The 16,852-nt window shown below is 40.5% G+C and overlaps 1 protein-coding gene and 1 long non-coding RNA gene across 2 annotated transcripts in view; one reads left to right on the forward strand and one right to left on the reverse strand.

The window, feature by feature from the left end:
• nrxn2b (neurexin 2b) overlaps window positions 1-16,852 on the reverse strand; it is a 1,139,450-nt gene that overhangs the window by 234,462 nt on the left and 888,136 nt on the right. The gene's annotated exons all lie outside the window — the stretch shown is intronic.
• LOC117807185 lies at window positions 255-4,464 on the forward strand. The gene is made up of 3 exons (XR_004629924.1): window positions 255-321; window positions 396-485; window positions 4,357-4,464. It is a non-coding gene; the product is annotated as an uncharacterized LOC117807185 (long non-coding RNA).

Raw genomic sequence — 16,852 nt, forward strand, 5'->3', positions numbered from 1 at the left:
CTGATCTCAATGCAAGTGCAGATAATCAGAGATAATCTCGTCTCTTCTCTCAATCACTGTGATCTTGTCTATTCATTGTCATTAGCCTGCCAGACTCCCCTGTTTCCTTCAATCAATTCTACTATTTCAATGTTCTTTTTCTCCCCCCCCCTCCTCTCGTCGTCTCTCTCCCAGTCTCTGAGCAGCGCTTTAGCATCAAGAATGCCACTCAGGAGTTCAAGTGCTCTCCCTCTCCTGTCTGTCTCCTCTGTCTCCTTCAGTTCTCCTCCACCCTCCCAGCAGCAGCCAATCACGGGCCAAATGAGACGAAACTATTTAAAGGTAAAAGTCTTTGAGAAAGAAGTGGAAGATGGTTTCAAAATCTAAGCTAAGTGCATTTTTTCAATTGATGGCAGGTTTGAGGCACAAAAGACGTCAGATTGTTTGAAACTGAAGGGGGAAGCGGGCCGACTGCTGATTGGATGTTATACCACCATGAGTTTAAGGTACTGATGGCTCGTCTCAAGTAGGACTCAACAGAGCATTCAGATTTTAAATAAATCATGGTCATATTTGGAGATTGGAGCAATGTATGTTTCGGGCATGGGGTGAAAGATGCAGAGACACGATGATTGTCCTGATCCTAGTGGCTCAAAGTCGCCCAAGTCAGACAACAACTGAGGTGGAGTTATAATGCAGAGTTTAAGATACTGTTTATAATGCAGCAGAAAGGAATACTGTGTCATAGGTATTACTGTCTGAAATGCAATGGCCAAAATACCAAACTCCATGCGGCAGACGTAACGGCCAACTTCCACCAGATCCATGTCCGGTCTGTCGCCGATCTGTCACAGCACTGGATCTGATAGGTTCCTATTCAAGTCAGTGTGTTAACTTCCACTGGATCCGCTCCATTACATTTTGGCTGCGGATATGCAAGACTTCTATTTTTGACAGATGCAGATGGAGCAGGACAGGAAGTCAGGCACCAAAACAAAATGAAAACATCCGGTTAATTTTCAGAATAAAACACTCTGTGTTATCACCAGATCGTATTTCACTTAACTACAACAACAAACCGTCATGATGAGCAGAGCCAGGCCTGGAGTCAACAGGTCAGAGGTTTTCAGAGGACCAGAAAGACAACATGGATGAGGAGAGGAGGGGGAGAATCCTTGATTCAGTGATTACCGCTGGAAAACCTCGGTCACATGACTCCAGCTGTCCGGCGGTCCTGCTCTGTGTTGCGTTCTGAAAACGTAACCAGTGTGTTTTGACGGACGAGAGAGCACGGAGCTGGACCGCAGCAGATCTGAGACGGTCCGGACACGGATCTTGTGGAAGTCCTGTATAAGGTGTCGTCATGGTGGCTTCACTTTTTTCAAAGACACCATGTACGGTAATCAAACTCTACAGACGGCCATGTTTTCTAGTCACAATCAAACACACACACATCTGATTATACTCAGTATGCCTTAGATCTTTGCAAACCTCTTTCATAAAACGACACGCTGTTCCAGACACCAGTCTTATGGAACAGGTCTAGGCTTCACTAAAACGACAGAAATGGGGGTGTTGAATGTATTTTAGCATATATTTAGCACTTATGCAAGATATCCGTCAATCCGGCGCTGCTGAAGGTAATTTTTATTGAATACGTGAGGGAATTAAAGTCTGCATTTAAAGGTCATTCAAAAACTTCACCTGAAGGGGAAAGGCTTTAGGGATGAGTCTTCTCTCTCCCACATGTGTATGTAGTCAGCAGGAGGTTTCATTATACGGAATATAATAGATTGGCACCATGTAAGCTTTCATTCTCACTAGACTGTTTATTTTAATGAACCTCTCTTTCTGGGGAAAAATGAGAAACATTCTTGGCTTGTGTGCTACAGCTAAACTTGTGTGTTGCCGCTGACATATTGTATTTGGGCAGCAATAACAAGCTGCTAATGAAAAATGCTGGCGAGTAATGTCGGGCATATTAAAAATCAAACAACTGCTGCAATCTGAAGCGATGCTAACCCATAAAGAAAAAGGAAATATGGATAGCTGCATCTGCTTTGCATCAAAGGCCGAAGCGCAGAGATTCTCATTACAGCTCCTCTTCCGTTTCATCACTTTCATCCCAAGGCCATCCACCTCCCAAACACAGATAACAGAAGCACCCCAAATATCTCCTTTAAAGGAACTACTCAAAAATCCTCAGTCAAAGAGGAAGAGGGGGGCTGTGAAGAGTGTGAAGATCCTCTCAAATAATTAAGGAGTGGGCCATGCATTGCAGATAATGAGTTTCTAGCATCACTGGCTACACAGTATTCCCCTGTCTTATCACCTGCTGCTGTCACTCACTAATGAAGTTGCTATTTCCAATTACTGCTCCCTATTAGGAATCATTATTAGGCCTGGGCTTTTATTGTGGCTGCTCCCGAGGCTGGATCGAGAGCCCACACACACCATCACAACACATCAGTCAAATCAAAGCCTGGTAATAAAAGCTGAGTTATTAAATTATTTTAGAGACTTTCAAGAAATGAACGAGCATCTTGGTCTTCAGCTTCTGGAAAGGCTTCAGTAGAGGCAGTAGTGGGGAAATTATTATTGGTGAAGGTGCTTTTTTTAAGCATGGATCGGTTTTAGAAGAAGAAACAACATGTCCTTCAAAAACACCTTGATAATAGAAATAACATGAAGTTAATGTTATATAGGGGAGACCGGGAACAGCTGCAACACTTTATATCTCTCTCATTCAATTGGAGAATTGTGACCACATTTGTATATACTTCACTTACGACTGTTTGCTGCGTATGCACGCCATTTAAAGATTATTACATATGACATTGACAAGTTTATTTGAATGCAACTTGACAGGTTTTGCAAAACATAACAAAATCATGAAATTCTGCTTTCTGACTATTGCTTTTTTGTGCCATTCACAGTATTCTATTTTCATAAAATGAAAATAACATTATTTATTGACAACATAATAAAAAAGTCACCATTGTGATTTTAAAATGTAATAATATTTTGATATTTTATATTTCATATTTTTTTATGGTTTTAATCTTTTATCTTTGTTTTTTTTTAATCTTCCAAAATAGTTTTATTTCCTTTTATTATTATTATTATTATTTTTTTTATTATTATTATTATTATTATTATTATTTTTTTAATATTATTATTATTATTATTATTATTATTATTATTATTATTATTATTATTATTATTATTATTATTATTCATTTATTTATTTAAATTCAAAATAATAATAAAAAACATTTCATTCTACAGATAAATCTACTTGATGCCACATTTAGGTTTCCCATCTACCTGAAATGCATCACAAAGATCAAATTGACCTGCATCAAGAAGAAAAGATAAAAAAAAATAGTTTCCTTATTGAGTTCTTTCCAGAGTTAGGCCTCTGTGTAACTTACTATTTACAGCGAAACTGAGACTCATGAGAAACAGATGAATAAATGCTATTAGAGGGGACAAAGGAACCAAGACCTACATTGAAAATGACTCTAATTACAGATATGTGGAGGCGTAAACATTGCAGCAGATGGAGAAGGAAGTCTCAGCAGGTGGTCAATTACTACCAATTATTATATCGTTATAGGATGGTTCATGGATTAAGACATGGGTCAAAGAGAGTATGTGCACATGCATCACTAGCATGTTTGTGATTGGAGGATGAAGGCTTGTTGCAAATGTCTTGTCTCCCCTATATTGTGGTGAAAGTTAAAAACATCAGTCACTTTTATTTCACTGACTTCACAATAACACTCTTTCTTTCTTTCAAAGCTCTTTTGGTATTTCAGATCATCCTATATTTATCATCTAAAGCTACTAACAGGGCTCTAAAGTTTAAATTATCCCCCAGAAAACTGCATTTCAAACCGACGTGTCACTTCCCCTCCTGTTTGTGGGCTCATTTTTTTGGTTCCGCTGATACTTCTGAACCATCCCTGAACACAAACCTTTAGGGCACGCTGTCATTTCGAGTTACTTTCACTGCAGCTACAGTAGAATGTGATAGAGGTAAAAGTGTTGTAACATAACAACACTCATCCCTTTTAGAAAAGTTCATGCCCCTCACTTAGCAACATGTGCAGGGAGGGATGCGTCACAGGAGAGGCAGGAACAGAGGTCTACAGTTCAGTGAAGTAGAATGAGACGCTGCTGCAGGAGTTTAAGTTTGATTAAGAGGCTCATTTTCTTTTAACGCAATAACGCTCTCCTTATTTGCTCTTACAGTGCCCTCACTGGTGTTATGCTGCTCTACATATTGTGTTCTGTGTGTGTACTGACTGAATACTAATATATGTGAGCACACTCTTTAAGCATTGAGATTAACTAGTATCTTGATATTTGCAGGGACATGTAGCTGATTGAAAAACTGCCATTCAATGTTTGCCAAGTGCCACTCAGAGAGCGATTACAATCTTCATCCTTCACAACGTTGGACAAGACGTTTAATAAAACTTCATTTTAAATCATAAAACTGTTTGATAAGAGCCCTGAGTTTAAGACCGTGTATTTAAGTGTTGCCTCACACAGTATGTGACATGTATCATCTTTTGTGAATGTCTCCAACGGGTGCACAAGTTCTGTCATGTGTGTAACTCTGTGTTTGTGCTGACACTTGTGGTCATTATTGCCTGCAGTCATTGGCCTGTCTGGTCTGATGCAGCTCCTGATCAATCTCCACCCTCCGCTCTGACATGTTGCAGTGTCTGCAGCAAGAAGTTACAACACACACTAACAGACAGAACTCAAAGGATGGAGGAACAATAGGTTAGACCGAGGGTGTCAAAAATATGGCCCGAAGGCAAAAAACGGCCCGCCAGAGGTTCCAATCCAACCTGTGGATGACTTCCCAAAGTGAAAAATGACAGAGAAGACCTTAACTGCAATTTTTCAATGGAACTAACTGCTCCTTCAGATTTGTCCTCTGGTGGTCACATACAATCATAGTGCTGATGGAGCGCACCTGAACGAAGCTCGTAGTTTGCATAATCCGGTGGAGATTCATAGACTTTTAGAACACTTCAAGATCTACAAAGTTTTGGTATATGTAAACTTGTAACAGCAGGAGCGGTGGATCAACCTTTTTCCTAAAAAGGAGCCATATATCGTGCGTGTGCTTACCATACATGTGCGTACGTCATAGGTGCACTAGCCCTACACCCCTGCATACAACACTGTCCATAAAGCAAACTGTTCATGATGGAGAAAGGGGGGTCCATAACAGTCAACTTTACCTTCTTCATTATTATCATCTCTGTTCTGTTACACAAACATTACACTGTGTGGCAGGTGACTGGGTAACCTGTGTGGTTGGTGTGTTCACAGCAGGTCTCAGTGCTTACAGAATATCATATTTGGCCAAACTTTGAGACTCATCATGGAGAAAAATACAACAGCTGTTTTTCTAAAAAAGATAGCTCATGAAATGTGAACATTTACAGAATACATTTGGACTTTTTTTTGGACAAAAACAAAGGGAAACATTTAGAGTTGTCCTTCTCTATAGGTTATTATGATATTATTTTACAGGTCTGGCCCACTTCAGATCAAATAAGGCTGTATGTGGCCCCTGAACTGAAATGAGCTTAACACCCCTGGGTTAAGCAAATGTTCCAAAACTTCTTCTGCAAGAGCACAGAGCAAATAACGTCACGTCAGGTCTTGCATGCAGTATCTTTAATATGTAATTGCTTCATGTGTTTACACCCTGTACTCATGCACAGGCTTATGTACCTTAATTGTTTTTGCACTGGCACACAATGAAGTTGCATGACTTCCAATAACAAGTGCCAGGAGTAAAAATTGAATTTGCATTTGAAGCAAACATAAACAAAAAGCTTCATGTGTGTGAGCGTTGGATGGTAGCTACAGTAAACAGTTGGATGAAACTTAACTTGCAAAGTCTTTTTTCCAACACATTGGTCAAGTAAAAGTAATTTGGGGTGCTTATCAACGAGGACCAGAGGAGCACCTCTTCTTCATGAATATGCATCTAAAGACAGTAATGTGCATGAAAAGCACATATTGATATGATAATTTGATTTTATTGGGTTTTCTGACACATTCATACAATTTGCAAAACCAAGTTCTGTGAAAATATCTTGCAAGACGCAGATATGTGCAGGAATGTTGTGATAAAGCACAGAGGATTTGGATTAATATGCAATAGCTATTAATCTCAGTGAAAGGTGAGTGTGCTCCAGAAGTGTGCAAGGGGAGCTACAGTGAATTATCGATGTTAGTACAGCTTCCCAGAAAGCAAAACACCACTAATAATCAATCAACATAATTTAATTATTCTATTACACAAACAAAGTGGGGACAGAGAGTCATGGCTGTGCAGTCTAAGTCGCTAAATGCTACTGGGTGTTCATGGAGTCACTAATCTAATATGGCAACAGCATCAACTAGGAAGCCGTCCTCACTGCTGATAATGTAATTAGATGCTGGCTTAGTAAGTCAAAGCATTAATACGTGCAAAAACAGGAAGAAAAGTGCCAGGATAAGTTTGTAAGCTGCTTTTTTTAAGGGTGGAAATCTTTGCTGAGTGTTCCTGAGTTCAAACTGGAGATTATAGAGTGTTTAAAAATAGAAAACACATCTGAATTCTACAGTACACGTCTCTTTAATTCTCTACTTTTGTGTTTATTATTCCATTTCATGTCACCCTGTTTTTCACAGTTTTGACCCAGAAAAACTCATTACTGAACCTGAGAACCAAAAACAGCTACGCACTGAAAGGAGGAATGGAAAACGGTTGTGAAAGAGAAAAGACAAAAGCGAGCTCTCCTCATAAAAAGAAGATCCTTGGGCTATTCAGACTAAATGTTTCTTATTCAACTCGACACAAATAGACACACTCGTACACACAGCTCTATCACATTTTATCACGCCAGAGCTAAAAATTGACCAAGGAGAAGAGGAAAGTAGCACAAGAGCAGGAATATGTCAGGTCAATGCAGTACTCTCAGAGGGTTAACACTTTCCCTGATATTCACTCCTCCTTTGTTTAAAGACAGAAGGGAGATGGAGTGAGAGACGAGCTCCAACAAGGCTGGGTGACTGTTGTGATGCATGAGTGGCTATTTCTGCTCTGTGCCTCCACCTCTCCTGAAGGACATGGAGTGGGTAGAAGGCTCAAGGAAACAAGGCTGCAGGACAGAGGATGGCGTCAGTGGGAAAGACGACAAAGAGCCTTACCAATTATTAAAAATCTGTTTTCATACTTTGAGGTGTCTTGATTCTACACCTGTGTTATTGTTCGTTTTCAAGAATTTGTTTTATGTTAAAATTGTCGTCGGCATCCTCAAACGTGGAAAAAACAGGCAACATGCTTTAATTTAACACAAATTGTACTCAATCTGATCAAACTTTACGCAAAGAAGAAAATGTATGCTTCCAGTTTTATGTTGTAAAAGTCTTTAAGTAGCATAAACAACGCCTTGCTTAGTGTTCAAACTATGGAAACTTCTGGGTTTCTTCATTAAAGGTGTCAAATTGTAGACTTGTGTATAAAATATTGTACATATCCATTTTTATGCTGACGACACGCAACTACACCTCCCCATCAGAGCTGCTGACCGATCCAATATCAAAATCCTTCACAAGTGTGTTGAAGAAATAAAATCATGGATGGCAGACAACTTCCTTCTACTCAATGACAATAAATCAGAAACCATTCTAATTGGCCCAGCAGCAAAACGAACCCTCATTATGCCCAATCTAGATAATTTAGCTATCTTGACCAGGACTTGAGTTTTGAGCCACAAATAAAGAAAGTTGTCCTGTTTTTATCAGCTCAGAAATAAGGTAGTCCATTATTTTATCATAATACTTAGAAAAATTCATTCAGGCTTTTAGTTCCTCCTGCCTTGACTACTGCCACTCACTGTGCACCTGTCTAAACCAGAAATCAATCCACCCACTTCAGACAGTCCAAAATGCAGCAGCCCGGCTTTAACTAGAACTAAAACATGTTCCCACATCACCCCAAGTTTAACATCCCTACACTGTCTCCCTGTTGATTTTAAGGATCGATTTTAAGATACTTTTAAACATATTTTAAACACAACATGGACTCACCCCTCTGAGCTTTTATCCCCCCATAAACCAGGACGCAGTCTGAGATCCTCTGGCGGTGCTCTGCTAGCTGTTCCATGGTCTAGACTTAAAACTAAAGGCGACAGGGCCTTTGCTGTCAGAGCCCTCCGACCCTGGAACAGCCTGCCAGAGGAAATCAGACTTGCAGAGTAATTTTATTTCCCTACTCAAGACACACCTTTATAGTAAAGCTTTTATTTTGTGAATTTATTTCAAATGTTTTAACATTTTACCTCTCTGCTTTAATTCTCTGTTTGCTTTTATTGTGTTTTATTGTTTTTGTGAAGCACTTTATTGTTGTTACTTGTATTGTAGAGTGCTATACAAATAATGGTATTATTATTATTATTATTACAAACTGTACAAGATCTACTCTATTTCAGCAGATCAACAACATTCTTGACTTTTCCCTTGTTGATCTAGATGATTTAAGTTCAAACAGCCAATCAGAGAGAACCCATTTAAATCAAGACAATGCAGTTATGTAACTCAACAGTAATGTATTCATTGTGTATGCATTAGTGGGCTTGGAATTAATCGTAGTGTTCATGTCCACAGGGAGAAGAGTCAGTGGATCCATTTTAATTGGGTTCACACTGAGCGAGACTGATGTCTGAATGCTAGTTGTCTTTCAGAGCAGTGTGTCTATTATTTGCTGCAATCACCACATCATCTACTGTGGGTTTTAAAATGTGGTTTACGATAGCCCTGTACTCATATCATATAGCTTCTAGGAGATGATTTATTATGGGAATGTAGATCGAAACATGCAGAAAGAAAGAGACCAATCAAACAAAGATATTTTCTGCACTGCTAGTGTTGGAATGATTGATATAAAGTGAAGCTGTCAGTGTGAGTGTTAATCGTGGTGCCTTTAGGGTCTGATGTAATCACGCTGTTTTGTCCCTTTTGGCACTCTGCGGTTAAGCACTGCAGTGTCTTCCTGCTTCCTGCTGCAGCAGTAATGAAAGTAACATGCACTTTATGTCAAAGGGCAATTAAATATCGGCAAAGTACTTTCAGTTTGAGGGACCACCTACAAGCGTAGCATACAGGTGCAGCAAATAAGACTGAAGTCAGCGGGCAACGGCATCACAAAAGGAGTGTGAGGAAAAATTAAAGTATACTATATTTCACAGATGAAGCACTCTGAAGCGGTCTCCTACTTCTAAGTCATGGTTTCAGACCACACTGGTGTAGCAGTGCAGCGTTTATTTGAATAATAAATCTAAAAGTCTGGATCATAAAGTTCATTCCATTGCAATCATTTGATTCCAAAATCAAGAGTCTGCTAAAAATGAATTGTTAATATGGACTTAAAAACTGCTTTGAATTGCAAATGAGTGGAATTAAAAATGCAATTAACTGTTATTAAATACTGCAATTCAACGATTCATCGGGATGAAAACAATTCAAAGCCCATTATGAAGACATCTTTAGTGTGTTTCGACTTAAGTTGACAGACATGACTTCTAAATTATGCAGAAACATGGCGGATTAACTTTAATGTTAGATTGATAACAAGAACTTCAGTATTTCCTGTATTGTGTCAAACAAGATTGTGACAGTTGGTTGTTTTGGTTTGGCTATGATGTGTTCTCTTTGTGTAGCTTTCATGATATTACCAGAAAACAGCTTAACACCCTGCCAACTCTGGACAATGGACAGTCTCAGGAGCATGTGAACACCTGGGATAACACAATCCAAGGAAGGGAATAAGAAATCAGCACACTCGTCTGTCTGTGAAACTGTATTTTTCTTTCTAACTCTCAGGTTTGGAGCAATAAGTCTGAACTCTGCACTAAATTCAGCCTACTTTTTTTTTGCCTCCACTGAAATAGTTTCGTATTTTATGGCAGAAACCTCGTTCCTGTCCTGTCCAGACACATTTCTGAAGGAAACATCTTATTTTTTTTGGACTTTTTGACAGGTTAATGGTCCAGCCTAAAATATTAAACATCAGCACAAAATGATTGCCTCGAGGTACCTTGAAACTGGAAACTGAAATATTAATGCTGGCTTTTGGAGGACCCTCCACCCTTTCATCCAAGCACCTTTTAAGGTAAGCATACAGTGTGTTTGTGCACACAACAACCAACACATCCAATACTGCACAACTAATCTGCAACACTCCATCTACTCCAAAGAGAAAACACTTAAACAATAAAACAGTGATTAGTCAGAGCTAATTCAATAAGATCAAGGTAATCATTCGTCCCCAACCTCGTGCAGCACGACGTGTTTGGGTGTGTCGTTGAAAGGCACCGGATGCCACCAAGGACGACTGCTTTGCTAATTTCTCAAAGGGACCAGGCCCATCTGTTGTGAAGCCACACCACCACCGACAATAGGATGACCTCATCCAAATGGAAAAGCACTAGTGCTCGGTATACGCTCTCATTTAACGCACTGACAGACACGGAAGTATTCGCTCTTGGGAACCAAAATGTCCTTGTAAGCAGAGGAGAGAGTGTCTTCAGAGGGAAATAAAAGTGATGGAAATGCTTCCTTTTATGACCAGACAGTCACAAATCCCTTAATATACAACCTCGAGTTTTATAATGCAATTTTTAATTCCCATATTTGAGACATTTCTAGGACAGGGGAATAAGAGATTTAGCTCTTACCCTGACTGCAAGCACAAGCCTTCATTTGAGGATGTGTACTACTGATCCTTTCTCCTTTCCTTCATGTCAGGATGTCAATAAAGCGTACACGGATGACCGACTCTTCCTCCACACATTGTATCATTTACTTCTCCAGTGATTCAATAATCATTTATACCAGCGATGGCATCAGTCAAGGGAAGCTAATAACCCAGTCGATACTGGTGATGAGTGTAGCCAACGCTTGCCAGCTGTGTTGGCTGGTCAAATCAATGTAAGCCAAGTGCTCCAATAGGGCTCCGTTGAGACCGCAAGAAGCACATAATAAAGAGTCCACTATCCCCACCTTGTATCTTCTGAAATAGTCAGTGGACATGGATCTGTGCAAACATTTGGATGGATTTTCCCTTTATTCGGTGTGCTTTTGTAAGTATCCTTCCTGAGGAGTTCAATGACTGCACTCTGCACATAAATTACAGGTCTGAGCTTGAATACAAAACACATTCTTTATAACCTTATAGAGCCAAAGCAAACACACAGACACACACACTTCCTCACATCAATATGAGATGGGCCTGTGGGAAGTACTACTTTGCTAATAAACAGACCACCTGTGCTTCTAATCTCCTTGTTGCCAAACCCTGTGATGAAGGTGCTTGGTGAATAAGTGCCCCATTGATCTGGTCTCTCTCTGTTAATCACGCCACTCTCTGCAGCTTTACTTTTCATCTCAATTGGGGTTCCACTTTTTGGGGATGCAGACGCTGTAAAAACAGATTAATGGTTTGTATTCTTTATTTATCCGAAGGTAAAGAATAAAGTTTTGTCTCGCCGGTCTTCTGTAAACATAGAACTAACAAGCATTCTTATCCGGAGTGTATCTTTGCAGCTTTCGTTAGCAAGTGCCAAACAAGTTACCCAAAGGAAGCTAACTTTAGCACCCCTGTGACATGACCCTCTTGGGACCGACAAAGAATCCAAATATTGAGTATTAATGAAGGATGTTCCAGCTTAGTTGACTAAACAATTAACCATTTGACATCCTTGCTAGTGGGCACTAGAATAACTAGCCAGTTGAGTCATATGTTGTGTTTACTCAGATCAAGCAGCAACCTCTGGCTGCGAGAATTGAAGCCAATGCAGAAGTGTTAAAAACTATAGTTCATCAAGTGTCCACTAGAGGCTGGCTCCAGAAGTACCGGAAACCACATACACACCAATTCAAAAAAGGCGATCTTTACAGCAAAAAAAAAAAATGTTTACAGCCTGGTACAAAAAATTAGTGTTGTCAGCTAATTTCTCGATCAGCACACACTGTACGGGGGGTGAATTTTTCATAACGCTGCAATTTTAAAGATATTAAGATTACCAGTTTTCCTTTATGAGAGGCACAGCTGACTTGACTGACAGGCTGGAACACTGTAGCTGTTAGCTAGGAGGCTCAAATCCCCCCTCTTTACGTCACACTCGCTTGACAGCAGTTATGTTGAGTTCAACATTTCCAATATGGCTGCCGTCGCCGACTGGCCTCAGAACAGCGCTTCAGAAACAGATGGGTGACATCACAGATACTACGTCCATTATTTATACAGTCTATGACTCAGACGCCAATAGCCAGAGTTGTAGCTCCATTTTCAGGCTGCTGCTTTAATGCTCTACTACCTGGATGTAAACAAGCCCAGATCACAGATGGCATTTCATAGCCTGATATGGTTTTGCAGTATCTAAAAAATCCTGATAAAGTTGTATGTCAGTTGTGTCTGGTTAAGCTAGCATATTAACACTTGACCGGAGCAATGAGCAACCAGCACAGGCATGTGGGTGTTAACCTGCAAAGATGACCGAAGGCTGGTGGTGGTAGCTCTGCAAACATTTAGACATTTTAAGTCACTGTGCTCAGTTTTGACCGTTTGCAGAGTCTGAGTTTTTCACAGAATATCACTTGAGATTATCTTGGTTTCGAAATTGGCAGGCATGCATTTGAAGCTAAGTGCTAGGTTGGGTTCCTTCTTGTCAGATGGTGTCCTCAATTAATAATCAACTTGATAGCCGTTCCCTCCAATGCTCGGCTAAACTATTTAAAAAATAACATAACTTTGTGAACTTGAGCAGCTCGTCTGACAGCACAGTGGTTGGTAAAAACTTCATGAAAGGAAACTGAAAACTCATTTCAGAGCTACAGCTGCCTTTTGTTTCTGCAGCATAGCACAGGGAGACCTTGTTAACCTCCCCAGTCTTTTAATACTAGATAAAACAGATCCTTCTGCATTGACGTATCTTTAAACTGATAATCTCATAAAAAATAAGCTCAAACGGAAATGTTCCACGAACTGAATGAGTCTAATTTTGGAATTAAAAGACTGAGCTAGCTATTATGCTATATTAGGAATGAGTGGGCATGTGTGTGCCTCAGAGGAGAAGAATCCGGGCAAACTACATGGTGGGTGGATGTAGTCATGCAGTCTGACTGTGAGAGTGTTTGTGTGCTCGGCTTGCACGTGTGTTCTCCCAGCATCACAGCCTCAGGGAGCCTTATAGCGGTCGAGTCCTGGAGAAAGCAAAAAGCCAGCCTCCCACGTTTACAATACAAAGAGGCTGCACACTGCTCTTTCTTTTCTCTGAGCTAACAACTTTGCTGCACTGGCTGAACCGACTCTTGTCTCTGCATTGCTGTACCACCTATCCTTGAATCCCTATTTGTCCATATTCCCAAATCAAGCAACGCCTTTCTTGACGCTGCTAATGAGGGTAACACAAACCCTCAATTTCTAACTTCAGTGTTCTTTGATTATACACAGTAAAAAGGAAACACTAGGATGGAAAGTGTTGCAGATACTGGGGCAGCTAATAGCGGTGGAGTGGCTCACCACACAGCCTCATGCCATCCCTTGTCAAGACAGTAGAATACACAAGGTTAATGCTACTCCCAACTTGTTGACTCACTCTGAAATGAACTGACTGAAGAACAATTCAGCTCCTAAACGCTGTGTAATCACAAAAAAACTCTGAGACAATAATCTCTGTGACAGTAATTCACTCTAAGATATCATTAGAATACCTGGAAGACATTATTTGCAATGCTGAGTCAGGCACTGGCATGAAGATATGTCACAAGGATATGCAATTTAAAATACTTACACATGTTTTGAATTTATGTGAAAATTAAAGGATGAAGCAGACAGGAACAGCCTCCCCTGGCAGCTCTATCTCAAGCCTTTCCAAAAAGATTATGATATATATTCTTTAGGGGTGTAACGATTCATCTACTACATCGATCTGTGCTCGGCAAGTTGGCCTTCTGGGCGACATATTGATCTAACATCGTTTTAAAAGGTAATAAATCGATTGTATCGATACATGGTAATAAGGCATTGGATTTCAGCACGGCAGACTTTATATGGATGTGTTTTTTTTTTTTACACTTTTAATGATAAAGACGTTAAACGTTACTCAATTCAGGCTGCCTGTCTGTGACGTCATCGCCAAGAGCCAGCAGACAACAAAACATAGCATGGCGGATGGCAGAGGAGAAGCCGGCGAGCAAATGATCAAGCCACCATTGTGGTCCAGCGTGTGGAAACACTTTGGCTTTTGCAAAGATGGGGATTTTCTAAATAAGTTGCTTGCTGTTTGTAGGATATGTAAAGGTCAAGTAAAGTACTACGGCAACACCACAAATCTATCCAACCACCTACTAAGGCGCCATGGGATTTCACATGTTTATATCCATTATTAATTTATACCTGATTCCCTTACAAGAAACAACATGAATCTAGGACTGTCCAGTATCAAGGTCTTTATTTGGTCTTTATCAATGAACCTTTAATCGTATCGGCAACCATGAATCACGATACGAATCGAATCGTTGTTAAAAGAATCGTTACACCCCACAATTTTTTTCCATTTTTTCCAACACCTCCAAAGATATCAACGTACCATCCACCAGACCTGTGTCTCTGCTTTGTCTCATTCTGGACAATCAGCCTTGCAGCATTTCTGTTATGTGTCCTGTTATCTGCACAGAGCCTTGCCCTTGCTTCCCATGTGAATCATCTTAAATACATGAGCTCATGCTCCATCTTTGTTAGCCCCTGCTAATGAAAGCCATATAAATCTTTAATTCAAAGCAAAAAGAACCTGCAGTGGTGTGTGCATTAGCTTTGGTTTTATTAGCCACCTTGGGCTGAAAACCAATGAAGTCCAAAAGTGAGGTAGCTCTGTAGGTCTGTAGCCGAGGGGAAGAGAGGGCAGTGGTGAATAATTCACCAGGCGGCCTCAGAGTTGAGTCAGTGGCAGGAGTTGAAGGGAGGACTTTGGCCAGAACTCTGTTGCGTTTAGCTGAATAATTGATGCCTCCAATCAGCAGCTGACATGGCCCTGGGTCAGGCCCACACAAAAGTGATACATGGTAAATAAAAGAAGATGCGAGATGACAGAGCGAAGGGAGCAAGGTGGGAGGCAAAGAGGAATAATAGGTGAGATGTGATGGAACAGGAGGTCAAGAGGGGACGACAGCGAGGGAGGCAGCTGGATTCTCATCGGTTCAGATTATGATGTTCTTTCTTACTGTACTTTATGTACACACGGTCAACTGAGAGATGCTTCACAGTATTTCATCTCTGCTTTTACAGTATTCCCCATTTGCAAATCAATTTCCCATTTCTACTCTACAACATTTCCTGGTTTATGGGAGCGATGAAGTTGAATTATGGCTGAGGGGGAGAGCCTCTCTCTTTACATCCTATTTCTTGAAACCGAATCAAAACCCCTTTAGGTCTAAACTGGTTGTATCTGTTATTTCTCATTTAGGGATCCTCTCATGAATACTTGTTCACTTACAGTTAATATTAAAGTCAATGCTTGTTCTCACCTGCAGCAAAACAACACAAATCCATTTCTATATGCAGCTTTTTGTCTATGAGCTTCGTCGTAAATGTTCACCTGTGTAATAATTTATATGAGTTGTTAAGCTGCTGCTTTAGGGCCTCAGAGCCTCCTGGTACCACAAAGCACAGATTGCATTTTCTATGCATTTCCTGCTTCTGCTTCAATTTCAGAGCTTGCCTATTGATTGTCTGGTGCTATTCTAAGCTTCTCTTCAACAGCCTTGCTGTGGGATCGCCGAAGCCAACCTGATTGGCATCACTGGTTGAGTTAGAGACATGCCAGTGCACAAGTGGAGACTGGATGTAGAAATGGTGTGTAATTAGGAGCACAGAAAGAGGAGTCTAACATCTGTGATCACCTAGTTGGTTTTAGAAAGAGGTAATAAGTCATTTAACTTTGAAAAATATAGAGTTAGATAACAATGGAGCAATTTCACACACCACAAGCAGATGAGGTCTCCACTAAACTTTTTAGAATGTTTACACAGAGCCAACTAAATCCAATAAATGAGGCTAGTGATAGAGGAAAAACACACGCCCAGGATAATCAGCCAGCTGGGGTTGACAGATGTGTTAAACCTTCCACAGTTTAATGCTGTGCTGCAGTTTAGTGAACAATATGAGCTTGCCCAGCTCAACCCCTTACGAAGGCACCCACTGGAAGGTATCTACCTGCATCAACATCTCAAGTACACCTGCACATCTGATAACTCATGCTAAATAGCTACAAACCTCCGACACAAGAGGATGTATGCAAAGTGAAGATGAACAAAGGCTAAACTAACAGTTTGAGATCCCCTCTGACCAGAGGTTATTACATCACCCACCCTGTCAGGTGTGCTTTAACAGCACGCTGATATAACTGACTGCCGTTTTTAAAAGGTTCCGCGGTGCATCTGAATGTGGATGGATGACAGTGCACACAATGGCTTATGTGGCCAATTACCTTCATTGACAGGCAATTTTGCCTGAAGCTGGCAGCTATTAGCGAGCCATCACCTTCTGTTGGCGAAGACCGTTTCCAAATAAAGTTCCCCCGCAGAGATAGAGTAAGCGCACTGACCTCCAGTACACTCAATTATGGAATCATAATCCAGGACGGTGGGCAGCCCTGACTAACTTCTAATTGGTGGTCTTTTTATGTATGAGGTTGGCTTTAAGACGGAGAGACGGTGCTGTGGGGAAATCAAGGCCTCTCAGCAGGCCTGTCACTCAACTGGAATTGCTTAAGACTGAATTGCTTTCCATCCT

Source organism: Notolabrus celidotus, chromosome 23 (assembly GCF_009762535.1).
Source record: "Notolabrus celidotus isolate fNotCel1 chromosome 23, fNotCel1.pri, whole genome shotgun sequence".
Taxonomy (NCBI): Eukaryota; Metazoa; Chordata; class Actinopteri; order Labriformes; family Labridae; genus Notolabrus; species Notolabrus celidotus.